The sequence below is a fragment of the Lissotriton vulgaris genome, chromosome 3_1 (assembly GCF_964263255.1).
Source record: "Lissotriton vulgaris chromosome 3_1, aLisVul1.2, whole genome shotgun sequence".
NCBI lineage: Eukaryota > Metazoa > Chordata > Amphibia > Caudata > Salamandridae > Lissotriton > Lissotriton vulgaris.
In genome coordinates, this window is record NC_141689.1 from 1,901,819,759 (window position 1) to 1,901,836,675 (window position 16,917).

A 16,917-nucleotide genomic window follows, 5' to 3' on the forward strand; every position below is an offset into this window, starting at 1 on the left:
AGAACACTCCTACACAATGGCGAATGTTACACGTTGTTGACTAAAATTAACAATAGCACCTTAGAGAAAATACAAAGTTTCCGTTACCTTGTGAAGGAGGGAGTCAGTCGAAGGGCTGCTCTGACGTCACTTCGTGCCGCGCTGGTATTGGTTAAACCAGCGGGTGTGTAGTGAAGCCGAAATTGTAAGGGAGGGGTGAGTGCCAGAGCGTGAGAACGCGTCTCGCGAAAAGGCCGCACACCCATTGGTTAAGAACCTTTGCAACCTCTGCACTGATTGGTTGTTGAGAAATTGGAATCGCGCTAGCATTGGAAGCACAAACGAAGTAAAAATTTTCCGCACCGAGCTTATAGATTGTTACGAGCGGTGTATGTGGTACCCTGATTTTCTGCCTGATCCACGAAATCTAGGGTGTCATAAAGAGTTGATGAGCAAAGGCAGACCTCACAACATGTACGGAGGAAAGAGAAAAATGTCATTTGTCAGCAAAATAAAGAATTTCTTCAAAACTGACAAACCCGTACGAACTAGGGAGGGCGTGATCATTCCTCCGCCAAATACTCCAGCCTCTTTTATGATGTTAGAAAAAGGGTATCATACCTGTGTATGGTTAGAGAACTGGGTAAAGTACACTGCGGAGGATGGAGTTTTAGCCTTTCCCATTGATGGTACTTTTAACGGGAGAATCCTATTTAACCTAAGGACCCGAATGAATGAATTACATCCCAGACCTAGATTAACCCAGTATGAAGCTTTAGAGGAATGGGAAATTGAGGCTCTAGAGCGAGACCGACCCCGAATGGACAAGGGAGTGACCCGATGGTATCCAAAAATGGTAAAGGAAACCAAGGAGCAGAAATTGAAACAGTGGAGACAAAATATGATGGTAGAAGGGTTATTCCCCATGTTCGGAGCTAATGAAATGGCGGGAGGGAAGAAATGTACTGAGAAAACCAGACACATGATGCCCCTGGGTGAATCGGAAGATGAATTTTTAGAGGACTTATTTATGAAAGGTCCCCCGCCTTATAATGAAGACACCAGATCTCAAAGCTTAACTACTCCATTGAGACCTTCAGGAAGAAGAAGTACTAGTGAAGCCGATTCCACAGGGATAGAACAGAAAAGAGCGGGAGGAGAGGGATTTGGTAGACCCGACCCCGTGGTCCCGAATTACAACCCCTTTGGTGAGGAAAGATCAGTTCTATCCACTCCATCTGCTCCGAATATATATCCTTCTCTAGTACCCCAAATGATACAGGATCCCCCCATGAATCGAGTATTACATGAGCAAGAAAGGGATGCCCTGAGAGGACAGCGGAATGATCTCATACATGCCATAGCTCAGATAAATCCAAATCCTGAAGCCCTGACGATTCCAGTAACCATTGGTCCAGTTTTTCCTCTATATGGGGACAGAATGAATACTCCTAAAACTCCAGTCATAACCCCGATGATGCCCCCGCCCAGAAGGGAACCACTCATTATTGATGACCAAGCAAGTGAATGTGAGTCCATGGCTTCCTTGATGGATCTGCCTAACAGGGAACAGGGACCTAGTATGTCTCGAATGAGAACTCAGACTGGGAACAAAGATGTACTAATAGAGTCTTCATCAGGAACTCAAAGTGCGACAGTGGTAACTCCCGAGGAAATAGAAAGATGGACCCGAGAATTAGAAAAGGGAACCCCTCATCCGAAACCACTAGATATTTATAAGCTAAGAATAGAGCTAGAGGAACTGAGCGCAGGGAATGTGGGTTTAGAACGATTGAATGTCCGGGAGGAAGATGAGTTGTTGTTCATGTGCAAACACCTTACTCGGAACGCAAAAATATACTATGACAAATTAATGGACACGGCAGTTTGTATGGGAATAGATATCAGCAGATCCAAAGTACTACAGAAATCCTACAGAGTAGAATTTTCAGACAAAGATCTAGAAAACCTGAATACTGCAGGGAAGAAGACGCAGATTAAAGAACTGATAAACTTAGCACAGAAGTGGGGAGATCTAGACAAGTGGAAAGCCAGGTGGGCAAAGAAAAAGGAGGATAGCAAGGAGAGACCACGGACTGCTGAGTACGTCTTACAAGAAGCTGACAAACCAGAAAAATTATGTCCCATGAGAGAAGTCCCAGGGGGAAAATATGTCCATGTCCCTTGGTCCAGACAAGATATAGTATCTTTTACCAATGACTTTCCAAAATTACGGGAGAAACCAGTCGATTGGTACCGACAGGTCGAACGCTTCATAAAAGTTCAGAAATGTCTTCTGAAAGACCAGGATGGGTTTTTCGACATTGTGGTCCCTGTAGATTTGTGGACCGACTGCAAAATTGAAATTGATTGGCCTAGCGAAGAATATGCGAGAGACGAGATAACAGGAGCTCCCGCACCTGAAGTAATGAGGAAGTATGAGCAAGTCATACAGTACCTCAAGAAGAAGGTACCCGCAAAAGAAACTGATTGGACCCGTATAGATAGAACTACCCAAGAGCGTGATGAATCAGTCCACTCCTATTATGAAAGGTTACTGCAGGTCTTCAAAACTTATAGTGGAATCGATAATGTGGACCTGAAGGATATGACACATTTCTGTTATCGATTCGTGTTAGGATTGAGACCTGAAATATCCCAGTGGATTAGGGATAACAAAATCAGTTGGCAAGGGAAACCCATTGATGATGTTCTCCAATATGCCAAATACTGCGAAGATGAGATCGAGAACAAAAAGAAAGCCCTAAAGGAGAAAGTTATGTGGGCACAGGTGAAATTAGCTGAACAACAAGAAAAACAGTTAAGTAAAATGACTAACAGTATTAATGCTCCAAATCCGAATGCTGGGGGTGGAGGCAGGCCCCGGGTAAAAATGAGTAGGGAAGAGGCTATGGAAAAATTCCCCTGTCACGGATGTGGTCACATGGGACATTGGAGAGATAAATGTCCGCACTTGCAGGCTGGTAATGCCCCCATAAATGGTTTAAATCCACAGGTGCAGAAAGAGGGGATCCGAAAGACCCAACAGCAGGTAAATCAACCCCCAGTGCCACGCGCACCTAGACAGAATTATAGGAATCAGGGTCAACAGAATGAAAGGGTCGAAGTGTGGGAAGGAGAGAATGAAAGAAATGCACCCATTCCACAATACCTGTTAAATGATACTTTTCTCTGTGATGATCAATACTGACGGGGCCTGAGAGGGGAGGACAAGGAGTGCGTGCTTGGCGCCTCCTTACCGGTAGACCAGACTGGACCATACATTGAAGGAAAGGTTGAAGGGACAGATGTCACCTTTCTGTTGGACACTGGTGCTACCCGTTCCACTGTGAGAACAGCGGACGTTCCTAACCTACCCCTCTCGGGAGAAGCTATCCAAGTAGTGGGAGTTTCAAATCAAATAATCAGTACTCCGGTAACAGAACCTATGGAAATTTCCATAGGAAATTTCAAGGAAATGCACAGATTTGTGGTCTGTGATTCCAGTCCCGTAAACCTATTAGGACGAGATTTGTTGTGCAAAATGCGTTGCACCATCTTTTGCTCACCAAATGGTGTTGAAATTCAGACCCCAGATGAAGATGGCCTATATAAATTGATGTTATTAAGGCCCGACACCGACATTAAGCCCATGTCCATTGAAAGTCTACCTGAAGAACTGCAATCAAGCGTAATACCTGAAGTTTGGGATTTTACTGGAAAAGATGTAGGCTTAATGGCAAATGTAGACCCAGTTAAAATAACTATAAAAGCAAATGCTGTATACCCAAATACCAAACAGTATAAAATGAGTGCAGAAGTGAAAGAAGGAGTCGCAAAGGAATTAAACAGATTGCTCAAAGCAAACATCATTCAGGAAGTGATGAGCAGTCCCTGTAATTCACCCATACTTGGAATTAAGAAGCCTAGCGGAAAGTATAGGGTAGTGCAGGACCTGCGCAAGGTGAACCAAATTGTAGTACCTTGCTGTCCCATAGTGCCTAACCCCGCAGTAATACTGTTTCAAATTCCTTGGGATGCGGAATGGTTCACTGTCATAGACTTGTGCCATGCGTTCTTTTCCATCCCATTGCATCCAGAAAGCAAATTCCTTTTCAGTTTTGAATTCAACAGCCAGGTCTATGTCTGGAATCGTGTCCCCCAGGGGTACACCGAAAGTCCATCGATTTTCAACCAGATTCTAAAGAAATGTCTTGAATCCTTAGTACTGCCTAAAGAGTCTGTCCTGGTACAGTACATAGATGACCTGCTGGTAGCATCTAGAAGTCAAGACGACTGTGTAACTGATACCATTGCCTTGCTGAATCACCTAGGAAAGGGAGGACATAAGGTCTCACCAGACAAATTACAGTTCTGCAAAACTTCAGTAAAATATCTGGGGCACCAGATAGAGAAAGGGATCAGGAAAGTCACTACAGAAAGAATTAAAATAATTCGAGAAATGTCACTACCAGTAACCCAGAAAGAAGTAAGAATGTTCCTAGGGGTTGTTGGGTACTGCAGACAGTGGATCGTGGGTTTCGCGGCTATAGCTAAACCCTTGATTAACATGACAAAGAAAGGAGCGGAAGACCCAGTTTGTTGGAATGATGAATGCATGACTGCTTGGGTAACATTGCAAAATTGTCTGTGCACAGCTCCAGCCTTAGGAATGCCTGACTACTCCAAGAACTTTGAATTGTTCTGTGACACGAGAGACAATTGTGCGCTCTCGGTCTTAACCCAGGAACATGGGCTGGTTAGACGTCCTGTGGCCTACTTTTCGGCCGCCCTAGATCCAGTGGCTGCTGGATTGCCTGGGTGCCTGAAAGCAGTAGCTGCTACCTGTACAAGCCTAGAGCAGAGTGAGAACATTGTGATGGGACATCCTGTCACTGTAATTGTTCCTCATTCAGTTGTGATCTTGCTCACCCGAACCAAGACACAGTATCTCACCCCTAGTCGGCTGACCAAGTATGAGAGGATTCTCATTGGTGCAGAAAATGTAATAATTTCCCGATGTAACATTCTGAACCCTGCCACTCTATTGCCCCTTCCCATTGATGTAGAGGCAGGAGATGAAATTGACCATAGCTGCATAGACTTGACTGAATTTAGCACAAAACCCCGTCCTGATATCAGAGAAGTGGCCTTGGTTGATGAAGACCTCAAAATGTTTGTGGATGGTTCATGCTTGAGACATGAGAATGGAGGGTTGAGTGCTGCCTATGCTGTAGTCACTTTGGAAAAGACCCTGGAAGCTTCCTATCTATGCAAAGTTAAATCTGCTCAAGTAGCGGAGCTCATTGCTCTAACAAGAGCCTGTAAAATTGGGAAAAACAAAAGAGTAACTGTTTATACTGACAGTCAGTACTGTTACGGGGTTGTTCATGACTTCGGCCAGCTTTGGTTGCAAAGAGAATTCATGACTTCCTCAGGTTCTCCTATCCGAAATGGAAAACCAGTACAAAACTTACTAGAAGCCATCCAATTGCCCAAAGAATTGGCTGTGGTCAAGTGTGCGGCTCACCGATCTGGAAATGACGAGGTGACAGCCGGAAACAGATATGCTGACCAAATTGCCCAGTACTGCGCCCGACACAAAATGTCCCTCCTAATTAAATTATGGGGAGGTGAAAGCAGCTGCCAACTGATGTTGTTTGAAAGATTGGGAACATGGGATGAATTGAGAGGACTACAACAGACAACAGACAAGAAAGAAAGGGACATGTGGAGGCAGGATGAATGTCAACCCAGGAAGGGAGATGGTGTTGTGGTCCACGTGACTGGTATGCCTGTACTACCTGAACGACTGGTTACCGCAATGGCACGGATAATACATGAACCAACACATATTGGGAGGGATGCCATGTGCCGAATGTTTGAAAAGGTGTTCTACAGTCCAAAATTCAGGAGCACAGCAGACAAACTTTGTCAGAGGTGTTTAGTGTGTCAACAGTTCAATGCAGGAAAGAAGACAGTAGTGGAACAAAGTACCATTGGGAGAGCAGAAGGTCCCTTCATAAGGATGCAGGCAGACTTCATAAAACTGCCCCTGTGCAAAGGATATCAATATGTCCTGGTCATAGTTTGTTTGTTTTCCCGGTGGGTGGAGGCTTATCCAACAAAGAAGAATGATGCCCTGACTGTAGCTAAATTATTACTTAGGGAACTGATACCACGCTTTGGAATTCCAGAGACAATTGAAACAGACCAAGGTGGACATTTTTCAAACGAAGTCCTAAAAGAACTCTGCAAAGCATTCAAAATGGAGCAAAGGCTGCACTGTGCCTATCATCCAGAGGCTTCTGGAATAGTTGAGCAAATAAACGGCACTCTCAAGTCCAGGCTGGCAAAACTATGTGACTCCACAAAAATGAATTGGATAGAAGCTTTGCCCATGGTGCTGATGAGCTTGAGAAGTATTCCAAACAGAAAGACAGGCCTGAGCCCCCATGAAGTGCTGATGGGAAGAATGATGCGACAGGCATGGGTACCTGGACACAAACTGCTAAGTATTTCTGATGATATGGTGCTAGAGTACTGCAGGCAGTTGGGTGACCAAGTGCGTTCTATCTCTCACCAGATTGGAGAGACTGCTGTCGAATGGCCTACAACCCCAGCACACAAGCTGAAACCAGGTGATTGGGTGGTGTTGAAGAAACATACCCGGAAGAGTTGCCTTAAACCGAAGTGGGGCAAGCCTCGACAAGTGATCCTTGTCACCACAACTGCTGTGAAGTGTGCTGGTGTACCAAAGTGGATCCATGCAAGTCACACGAAGAAGGTGACTGGGGAAAACGCGACTGAAGCCGAAGGTAGTCCAGCTGAGGAGACTCCAGAAGAGGGTCCGGATCCCGCTGACATCGAACTACCAGGCACAAGTCAAGAAGTTGAATGGTTTCCTGCTGATGACCAGGTGCTTGATCCAATAAGAACCAGAAAATACTCTTACCTAGGTAGTGAGTGGGACAGTGCAGGTGAGTCAGAACAAGAAGGAGAAGGTCAGATCATCAAAGCCATCATCAAATCTGATCAGGGAATAGGCCAAGTAGGGACAGATCAAGTCATCGACACTCCTTCTCAGACAGAGGAGGCTGGAAAGGGACAGATAGTAGTCAAAGCGGAAGCTCATGCGGAAGAAAATCAAGAGATCGAAGAGCATGAACTAGGCCAGTTAGAAATAGATGAACGTGTTCAGGAAGAAGAGTCCAATGAATCACTCACAAACGAAGATCAAATACAGTCTAAACCTGAACTAGGTCAGCTTAAGGACCAGGCAGAAGAAATAGATGAAAGACCTGGAACTAGTCAGACAGGAAGGGAAAAAGACACTGCTGAAGCAATAGTGCGACAAAGAAGAAAAAGCAAACGAGTTCACGAGGAAGAGCAAGTTTCCTCGACTACAAACAGGATCGAAAAGAAGGATGAACCCCGATATGTAAAAAGACTAAGAATAAGAATAAAAACAGTCGAAGAAAAACTAAAGGACCGAAAAAGGGCTGAAAGTGAAAGAAAAGAAGCCCGAGGAAAGTCCATCCGAAAGGGCGGCAGAGTAAAGAAACAAAACAGACTGTATCGTAGCCCTGAGTGGACCTATTTGGTGTTGGAAGAAATTGATGAGCCCGAAGCTTGTGGCAAAAGCGACGAAGGGTCCATTGCTGATCGGAGTTCTGACGAAGACCCTCCTTGAGGTGAAGCGAAGTAAAACCTCAGCTGAGAAGAAATGAAGAGGGGTTGAGAAAGCCACCTGTAAGATAAAATGTCTGATTCAAATGTCACTGGAAGGTCCAGATTTAGCTGTTGCAAGACATGCTGTAAAATATGCATCTGTAGTGTAGTGGTACTAGTAATGATATGGATAGGATTAACAGTGTTTATACCTTTTATGATAAGCAAAGACCCTAACATGTATCCTACAGACTTGACGACACAAGACGCAGAAGTTGTACATACTGAAGAAACACCACGAAGAGTAGAAAGACGCGACAATGCAATGAGTCTGAGACATACACGACCCGACTTAGAAGCATCAGATGAGGGAGAACTACATTATCACCAAATGAAGAACAGGACACACTTAAATGTTTTCGCTAATCTTTTAGTGCACTATGTAGAAGCTATGGAAATAGAAGATTGCTATGTCTGCATGATGCTACCTACTTCAGTGGCTGAAGGTGTGACATACCACCATTTACCCCTGACCTATGGAATTTCCTGTAGTATTTTAGCTAGTTTATTTTATAGAAGCACTTTACAGTATTATTACTCGAACACTGACGTTATCTTTTCAGAACTTCCTATTAGAGGAAATCTGAACCTTGTACATACACTTGGTGGAGTGACTCGCTACATGGGAGAATACTTCCTGGCAATAGGTGACATAGATCTGAATGAAGCTCGTAGAGACAACTTGACGTGTTCCTTACATGCACAAGAGAAAATGTTCTTGAAGATGGCAGAGAAGAGAAGGGAAAAGTTTCAGAAAAAGGCAAATGACGAACAGAACAGAACCCCTAGATGGGCAGAAAACATGGATAACACCTCACAAAGCAAAGTTACTCCTGCTCTGTTGCTGGATTTTGAACGGAAAGGGAAACTCTGTCTTCATAGAGAAAAGACTAGTTATTATAACAATGTATTCATTGGTTCCAGCGAGTGTGAACATAATTACAAGGTAATTGGAGGTTGGGGTTTCAAAAATGGGTCAGAACCTGTGTTTCCAGGAATTTATTATATATGTGGAAACAAGGCTTATTTCAAATTACCGGATCACTGGTATGGAAGCTGCTACTTTGGCATTGTCTTTCCGAAAATATACCATGTGAACAATGCAGCTGGAAGCAATGAGATTACTAATGGCTTAGTGCGTAGAAAACGTGAAAGTGTAGGAGAAATTATAGGTGATATTTTTAGCGCACTGATACCTGGAATGGGGGTAGCTCTGAATACTCATAGAATCTGCAAATTATCTACAGTAGTGGATCGGTTATCAACTGACACTGCTGCTGGATTTCTGATGATCAATACCGAAATGGTTGCGATCAGATCGATGGTTTTACAGAATCGCCTTGCTCTTGATACCTTATTGGCAAAAGAGGGCGGAGTCTGCAGGATGTTGAGGGCACAACATTGTTGCACTTACATTCCTGATAAAAGTGTCGAAATTAAGAAGTATATAAGAAACATTACTAATTTGGAAAAATAACTCAAACCATTAGAGGTTGACAGTGCCTGGAAGAGACTGACTGATGGTCTCTCCTCTGTAGGTAGTTGGTTCTCTAACTTAGGTAAAAGTCTTTTATGGAAAATACTGATGCCAATAGTTGGATTAGGTGTGATTGTTCTGATCATATTCATCTGTTGCAAATGCCAGAAATGCAGAAAATATATAGTGAATAAAAGAGGAAAGCGAAAGGCTGAAGACTTAGAATTAGAAGAATTAAGAAACCAGATATATAAGAAAATAAAGAACAATCATACACACAGAGAGGCGGAGAGAAAGCTCAACAATAAGTTAATTGAGGTTGAGATGGATGAATTGGATGAATGAAGTTGGCATCTGTTTTCATGTGTAGTGATGATAGTAAATATCATCAAAGAGGGGATTGATGGAGCAAGGATTCGCACGTAACGCGACTTGCTCTCTTCATGAACCTCGCCTTAAATCATAACTGTACTAACTCCGATTGTTTGTCATTTATTTGTATTTCCCCAACACACGGGTGTCCCTAGGAGGCTTGCCTATGTGTTTTTCATCGTAATCAAGCTTGCACATTACTAAAATGGCCGCTTTGCAGAAATCCAGTCTGCGCATGCGTCGGTCATACCCATGTGATGTGACGCACTCGCAATCTGGAGGGAAAAGTTCGCACATGCGCAGTGGTGTTAAAATGGCCGCTTGTCACTAATCATGCTTCATGCTATCTTAAGCCGCTTTTGTCTATGCATCTTTTCTGCACTAACTCTTAATGCTATAAGTATTATAAAATAAGGGATTAAGAGTAGTTGGTCATGGTGTACAGTGTATTCATTTTATTCTGTGTTATTAATTTGTTTTCGCTTACTTTACATGTACCGCGTAAATGAGGGCCTTGAATTGGGGATGGAATCCATTTTGCAGCTGACGTATCCCTCATCACGTGATCAAAGATCTGGGACGTGCAGCAATGGAACCTGGCCAGTTGGCCATTGAAAAGGGGACTGTCCTTTCCAGGCGCACCTTTGCCCTTGAAGATGTGCTATTTTTATTCTGAAATGTGCAACAATGTTGCAAACCTTTTCTTCACTATTGTACTTTCCCACACGTATGCCTGGGAACCCAGATGTTAGGGGGAGGGTAATGTCACGTGAACTTACGTAATAGAAATATAGGTGGTGACAAATGTCTTAAACCACCTCCCTTGACCAATCAGAAGATGGGACTTTGTCATTTTGCAACATTTATGGGTGGTCTTGGGGACTTAAACCTGTATAAATAGCCTAGCTTAGCTTAGAGAAATTGTCCGACTTGTCCGAGTAGCAGACCTGTCACTGACCCTACGAACTCTATAGGTGCCTGATACAGAGTGCTGCGGAGCATTCTGCCTGAAACTTTCCACAAACTCCAAGGGGTGGAAATTAGTCCTAAGTGCTAAGCGAAGCACTTTGCTGGGAGATTCGAAAACCCAATCGAGGTTATTGGCGGATTCCGTGCAGAAGAGGGGGTAACGCTGGCGTTGCATCCGATGCTGTGAGGGGTTGGTCGTGCCTTGGTGAACCGAGTCCTGACCCAGACCTGAGGGGTATCCTGTCCTGACTGTCCATGAGCTGTACCTGCTCACCTTCTGGTATTTCCCTGAATCCTTGAGGGTCCTTGTCCCGTTCTTTTCCCAACTGACCCGTGGCCAGGGTTAGTCCTCATTCTCACCTAGGTAACTATTGACATAGGTGTCTGTCTATACTATACCCTCAACTTTTCCTCCTCTGATTAAAGCAATCTTGCCTGTGATATTCTCCATATCTCCTTTGACTGTAATTTCATGCAATCGATTATTAGTAAATGTTCCACTTTTACCCTTCCTATAGGACATTGTTAAACCCGACTGTTTATCTAGAGTGTTCCACCCTATCTGAACCTAAATAAATATATCGGCTCTTCCATCATAACGTGGATGGTGGACTAAGCTCCAACCGAATTAAAAGAATGGGTTTAAAATTTAACAATTCTTTGATATTATAAGCCAAATATGATTATAACAAATCGCGCTAAATGATTGTAAAAGAAATAATGCAATCCTTTTCAAAGACGGTGATTACGGTTAGATAATACTATTCATAGAATCTTTCGATCCCCATTCAAAGATGGCCACCGCGGACAATCACGTAGTCCGTTTTTTACCCTATTGACATTGAACAGCTGATTGACTGCTTGTTTGGCGCGAGATTCGGGCTATTTAAAAACTGCCTAGGCTCAGTGCCTGTGCGAGTCCTGCCCCGGTTGAGGATAGGTCGATTCAGTCTATCGACGGAACCCCACTTATGGACGCTTTGGAAAGAATATCAAGTAAGTACGCTCTGTCGATGCCCCCCGCTGGCGCTAAAATAGAATGCGTAAAGTGGTTTTTTCATCCTGCCTCTTTTTACCTTTAAACTTCAGGCAGCTCCGTTTAATGACCTGCAAACTAATGCGCCTGTAACAGAACTTGATCTATGGACGTCGCGGTAGGAACGCCGAGTAAGTGTGTTTTGCTGATGTCTCACGTTTCACCAAAACTAAACTACGCGTAGAGTTCTCCTCACTCTCCCCTCTTTTTGTTCCTTAACACTAGGCAGCCTCGTGTAAGGACCCTTTGATTAAGCGCACTATTGAACTTTGTCCCCTGTGGGGAAGGGTCGACGGAATTCTAGCTACGGACTGTGCCCTCCCAGTCAAGTAAGTACTACTAACCGATAGTCCGGTTTTTTCCAAACAAAACGCGCCAGCAAGCCTAATTTATTCAACTACTGTTTTCCATTAGGCAGATATATGCCAGCCACGTTGGGGGACACAGAGTTTTCAGACTAGCCGCCCCGGAGTCAACACTCATGGTGTGTATTAACTAGAAACAATTACAATCATTTACTAGGTGAATAATGGCCAATATGTAAATTCATAGTATCATTTAACCTTAGGGACGCCTGCGCGACACCACTGAAAATACTTCAAAGTGCAGCTACCTCCAGCACCTTGCTCACCTATAAATCCCAACTTAGTGGAATTCTTCCTCTGATAAACAAATTCATTATTCAGGTAATGGAACTAATAAAAATGTACTGGCAATCTGGTGGGAGGAAATCGATCAGGAGAATACATAAACTAAAAACATATTCTTTCTAATAGTTTCCTGCTTTGCCGAAAAAAACTTCTTGTGCACCTTTTTGCTCTAAGGAACCCTCCACAGACTACCTCAGGTAAAATTAAAACACATAAACTGTGTTGTGAGCCCTTATATCGTCTCTTAGACTTGAAACTATTAAAAGGTAAATCATGTCCACCTTGTGCACTAATATTCAGTCAAAAATAACCAGATACGATCCAATATTGTTGTTGTTCACTGGCACCTACTTTAATTTATCCTATATCTAAGGCCCTGGAAATACCAAAAGGTTGGCTTCTAAATGTTTTCCTGTGTCTGGTCAACATGTATTCGAGAATGAGTATTCTGTATAATGCGAGTTAATGCGGGATATGAAAGATGCTAAAAATGCTTTAGTTGTTCTCTCTTGGTTACTTAGCCTAGGTTATCTAAATTGCCTCTCACAGATCTCACCGTTTGGGAGTCTGACTTAGGGAGTGGTCCTATGTTTGTTTGGCACTGCACACCGCCGTAATGGCTACTACAGAAGTATGAGATTGAAGATGATGATCATGTTCTCAAAAGCAACTTTTTATCTATGTTTTGGTAAAGAAAAATGCATTAGAATAATATATGCCTTTATTAACCCAACTGTTGTATAGATAAATACTAAGGCATTGTGTCTTTATTTTTAGATTACTATCCCGCTTCCTCCCAGTCAACATCTCCCAGCCCTGACGAAGGTGTGGCCCATTTGGCCATTCACCGAAACGTGCGTCGGCTCGTGGCTCCAGGAACACGGCACACTATGTAGTACCAATTAGGTGCCGAAATAAGATTAATTGTCTGGAACGTTATTCTGCTCTATGCCACATATTTACCATCTTTATGTGGCATACAACAGAACAATTTGTATGGATTGAAGTATGAGAGTGGAATGTCTGAACTTTAGGTAAGATTAGGCCGTGAAAAACTGAAAGAATGATAGTATGATTGAAGCATGAAATGTTACTGGGTAGGTCAAAAAAAGAATGCAATTTTGTCACTTTTATCTTTTTTCAAATGGATTATGTGTTTTGTGCAATATTTATAAAATAATCATGTGTTATAGGTGTATATAAATGTTTTCTACACTAAAATAAAAATACTTATATTTTGCTAAAAAACTCTGTCGTGCAAATGTTTGAATCATGTTAAATCTTGTAATGTGCAGTGCCAACTTCTAGGTTTATCACCCCACATATATTGGGATCCCAGATTTGGGACCACGTTATCAACTGGCGGGGTACGTTCTTTGTTCTTTGTTTAGTCTTTCTCCCCCCTCGACCCGCCTACATCCAACCAGAAACCCATTGGGGAACCCCCTTCTTTTGCCTTCTGAGGGGTATCCTGTCCTGACTGTCCATGAGCTGTACCTGCTCACCTTCTGGTATTTCCCTGAATCCTTGAGGGTCCTTGTCCCGTTCTTTCCCAACTGACCCGTGGCCAGGGTTAGTCCTCATTCTCACCTAGGTAACTATTGACATAGGTGTCTGTCTATACTATACCCTCAACTTTTCCTCCTCTGATTAAAGCAATCTTGCCTGTGATATTCTCCATATCTCCTTTGACTGTAATTTCATGCAATTGATTATTAGTAAATGTTCCACTTTTACCCTTCCTATAGGACATTGTTAAACCCGACTGTTTATCTAGAGTGTTCCACTTATTCCCTTTCCCTTAGTATGATTGCCGTGAAGTTAGTAGATAGCATAAGGTTTAGGAAATAGTATAAATTATTAGGTCACACATAAGGTTTTTCCTCACGTCCTTGCCCTAGATTAAACTGTATTAGATAAATATTCATTATGATTCATGCCCTATAGTGTTCCCTTTTACTCTATGATACTCACTTTAATCCATAGTTACATTCTGGTTCTAATACTGATCATTGATGTATTACTTTGCATTTGCCTACTTGTAATGGCGTTTTCATTCTAAACTTATACTATATAAAACCCTTAAAACCATCAAGGTGTCTGTGGTCATTATACATTAAAGTAATATTAAAGGTATTAAATGTGTAAATTAGAATTTTCTCCCTTTTAGGAAAACCCTTATCACCTGTCCACTGCTAGCTCCTGATCCGTCAGGAGTAATGTGCCTGTGGTAAGTCAGGTACATGAATAGTGAGTGGTGTAGGAATCACCCAACCGCGATTACTGATAGTAGCGTGATAGAGGTTTCACCCGGTTCATTTGTAAAACACTGTCATCATATGCACGCCAGGGCCCAGTGCGTGGAAAATTGGGTAATCTAAGTGACCCGGGTGACCCGCGCGCTCTATCAACATGACCTATGCACTCGCTAAAGGGAGCTCACTGAAACAAGGCAATGGCTGAAGGAGGCTGTTTTAAAGCCCCTCTCTATAGAATGTTATTAGTTTGTGCTTGTGTTGAAGGGTTTTTGCAAGAGCAAGCTGTCAAGCCAGATTTGTGCTACTCTACAAAATGAAGTCTTTAGCAGCCTTAGAATTATGCCGTTTGGTACTATGTTGTGTATCACCAACAGGAGCAGGGTCGGATAGGCATTTTATTGGATGTATGTCATTACAGCGCATGCTTTTACAACGCATGCCATTACGGCGCAACTTTTACAACGCAAGTCGTTACAACGACTTGCTTTGGGGGGTACTGGATAGTGAATAGTTTAATTTACTATTCCAACTCCAGTCCCCGTGGATAGTAGGGAAGGTGTTGGATAGTAATTAAACTATTCCCTATCCTAGAGCACCCTCCAGCTCAATTCGTTGTAATGACGTGCGTTGTAAAAGTTGCGTTGTAAAGGAGTTTCCCCTTTTATTCCACTAGGAATTTTGCCTGTGAGCTAGAGCCCTTGGAGACCAGTTGTGAAAGACTGGGGCTGCTCTTGGGGCCTCTCTCACTTTCTGCAGCTCCCTAAGGTTAATTTCATCAGGCACTGGGAGCTTTCAAGAAAGAGAGGAAGGGATTGCTAAGGTAGAGAGAAAACGATCAGACAAGGAGAGGAGAAAAAGAGAGAGAATGGATCACTGGGAAGTAAAATTGTGTGAGGAGATGGAGGGAGCAGTGTGGTTTGAGCATGTTTGCCATGGTCACTTTTTGTTCCCTTGTCCAGACATGAACAGGATCCCCCGTACCGTCAGCAGTTCATTAGACTCATCAGCTCAGCATTGCTGAAGTTTGTGCAGCTCTTATATCGGAGAAAATATAAGGGAAGAGAGGCCACTTCGTTAGTCCATTACGGTCATAATCTTCTCATCACCCGCCACCCCGCCGAGTCCTCTGAGTTTCAAGGCACTGGTGACTTTCCTCACTTTGGGCTTATATTATTCACTTCGTTTAGTATAATGCAGACTGTGAGACACATAGTTTATTTACAGTGGTTTGGCGAACTATGGAAAACATATTTTCTGCTTACTGAAAAACAGCAACAGTTGGGTCCTAGAATTAGTGTAGGTGGAAGGGGAAGGTAGAACAGTGGCACAAGACTGGGGAATGACTGATTTAGCATCAGTCTCATCTGGACTGATAGTGAAAAAATTAAACAACAAAGGCTTCATACAGAATACTAAAGAGTAATCAAACTGAGCAGCCTTGGATGTAATAAGTGTCACAAAATCTAAACTGAAGTAAATTAAACCGCCCCAACGATATTAATTATTTTCGGCGTCAGTGTGCTATTCCATGTTTCATGAGAGTTTGTTTGCTTGGTTAAGTATGAAAGAGCAGCGACTGTCTGAGTTCTGACATTTAGGACAAATTAAGCGGCAGCTGCGAAGGCCATCAATTACATCAGTGCAGACAAGACCAGCTTACGCGGCTGCTGAAGGATGGTGGTGAAGTGGGAGAAATCAATAGCCCACTTGACAGCCGACAAGATAAAGGGAAGAGTGCTGATTGAAACTTCAACCAACCAGTTCAACTTGAAACCACATGTACTTTCCTTTGAATTCAAATCAGAATATTTCGCAGTGTTAAAATGACTGTGCTTTTGTTTGAATGACTTTCAACGTATGACTTCATAAGGTAAAATCTGTCCAGGTGTCTGGGTGTAAAAAGTAATTCTACAGACTTCTATTTATGTAACTTTGATCGGAAAACTGCCATATTAAAAGTACTTACGGGGCCTGCCTCCTATTACAAACATTTCAATAATGCATAGCAATCAAAGAAATAGGGACGGCATAGGAATCCAGATAAAATGTACCATTACACTACATCAGATTTTGTGGACATAAAATAAACTACACGTGATGTCAACTATCGCTAAAACCTGAAAGTATAGACCTAGAAAATGAGGGTTGAGTGAACAAATGGAGCAGGGCAATGTTTGAGCAACTCTGTGAATCTGAAATACAAAGATTTGCAGCGTGGACATCATAGCTGAGGAGATGTGAGCAGTCGGTTCATAATTCACCTCCATGATTGAAAATAATAGGTTCTGCGTTGCATGTAGGAGCAGGCTGAATCTATGAATATTGTTAATAAACATTGACTAATTTGTCTTGCAGTTTACCCTGAGACATTAGTGCCTTATTTTTGCAAATCTAGAATTTTCTATTTCTCTTAATTATGCCCGTCTAAATGATATAGCAAGAAGA

The 16,917-nt window shown here is 42.8% G+C and overlaps 1 protein-coding gene across 2 annotated transcripts in view; it reads right to left on the reverse strand.

Moving 5' to 3' along the window:
* FSTL5 (follistatin like 5) overlaps nt 1–16,917 on the reverse strand; it is a 2,973,258-nt gene that overhangs the window by 1,248,106 nt on the left and 1,708,235 nt on the right. The gene's annotated exons all lie outside the window — the stretch shown is intronic.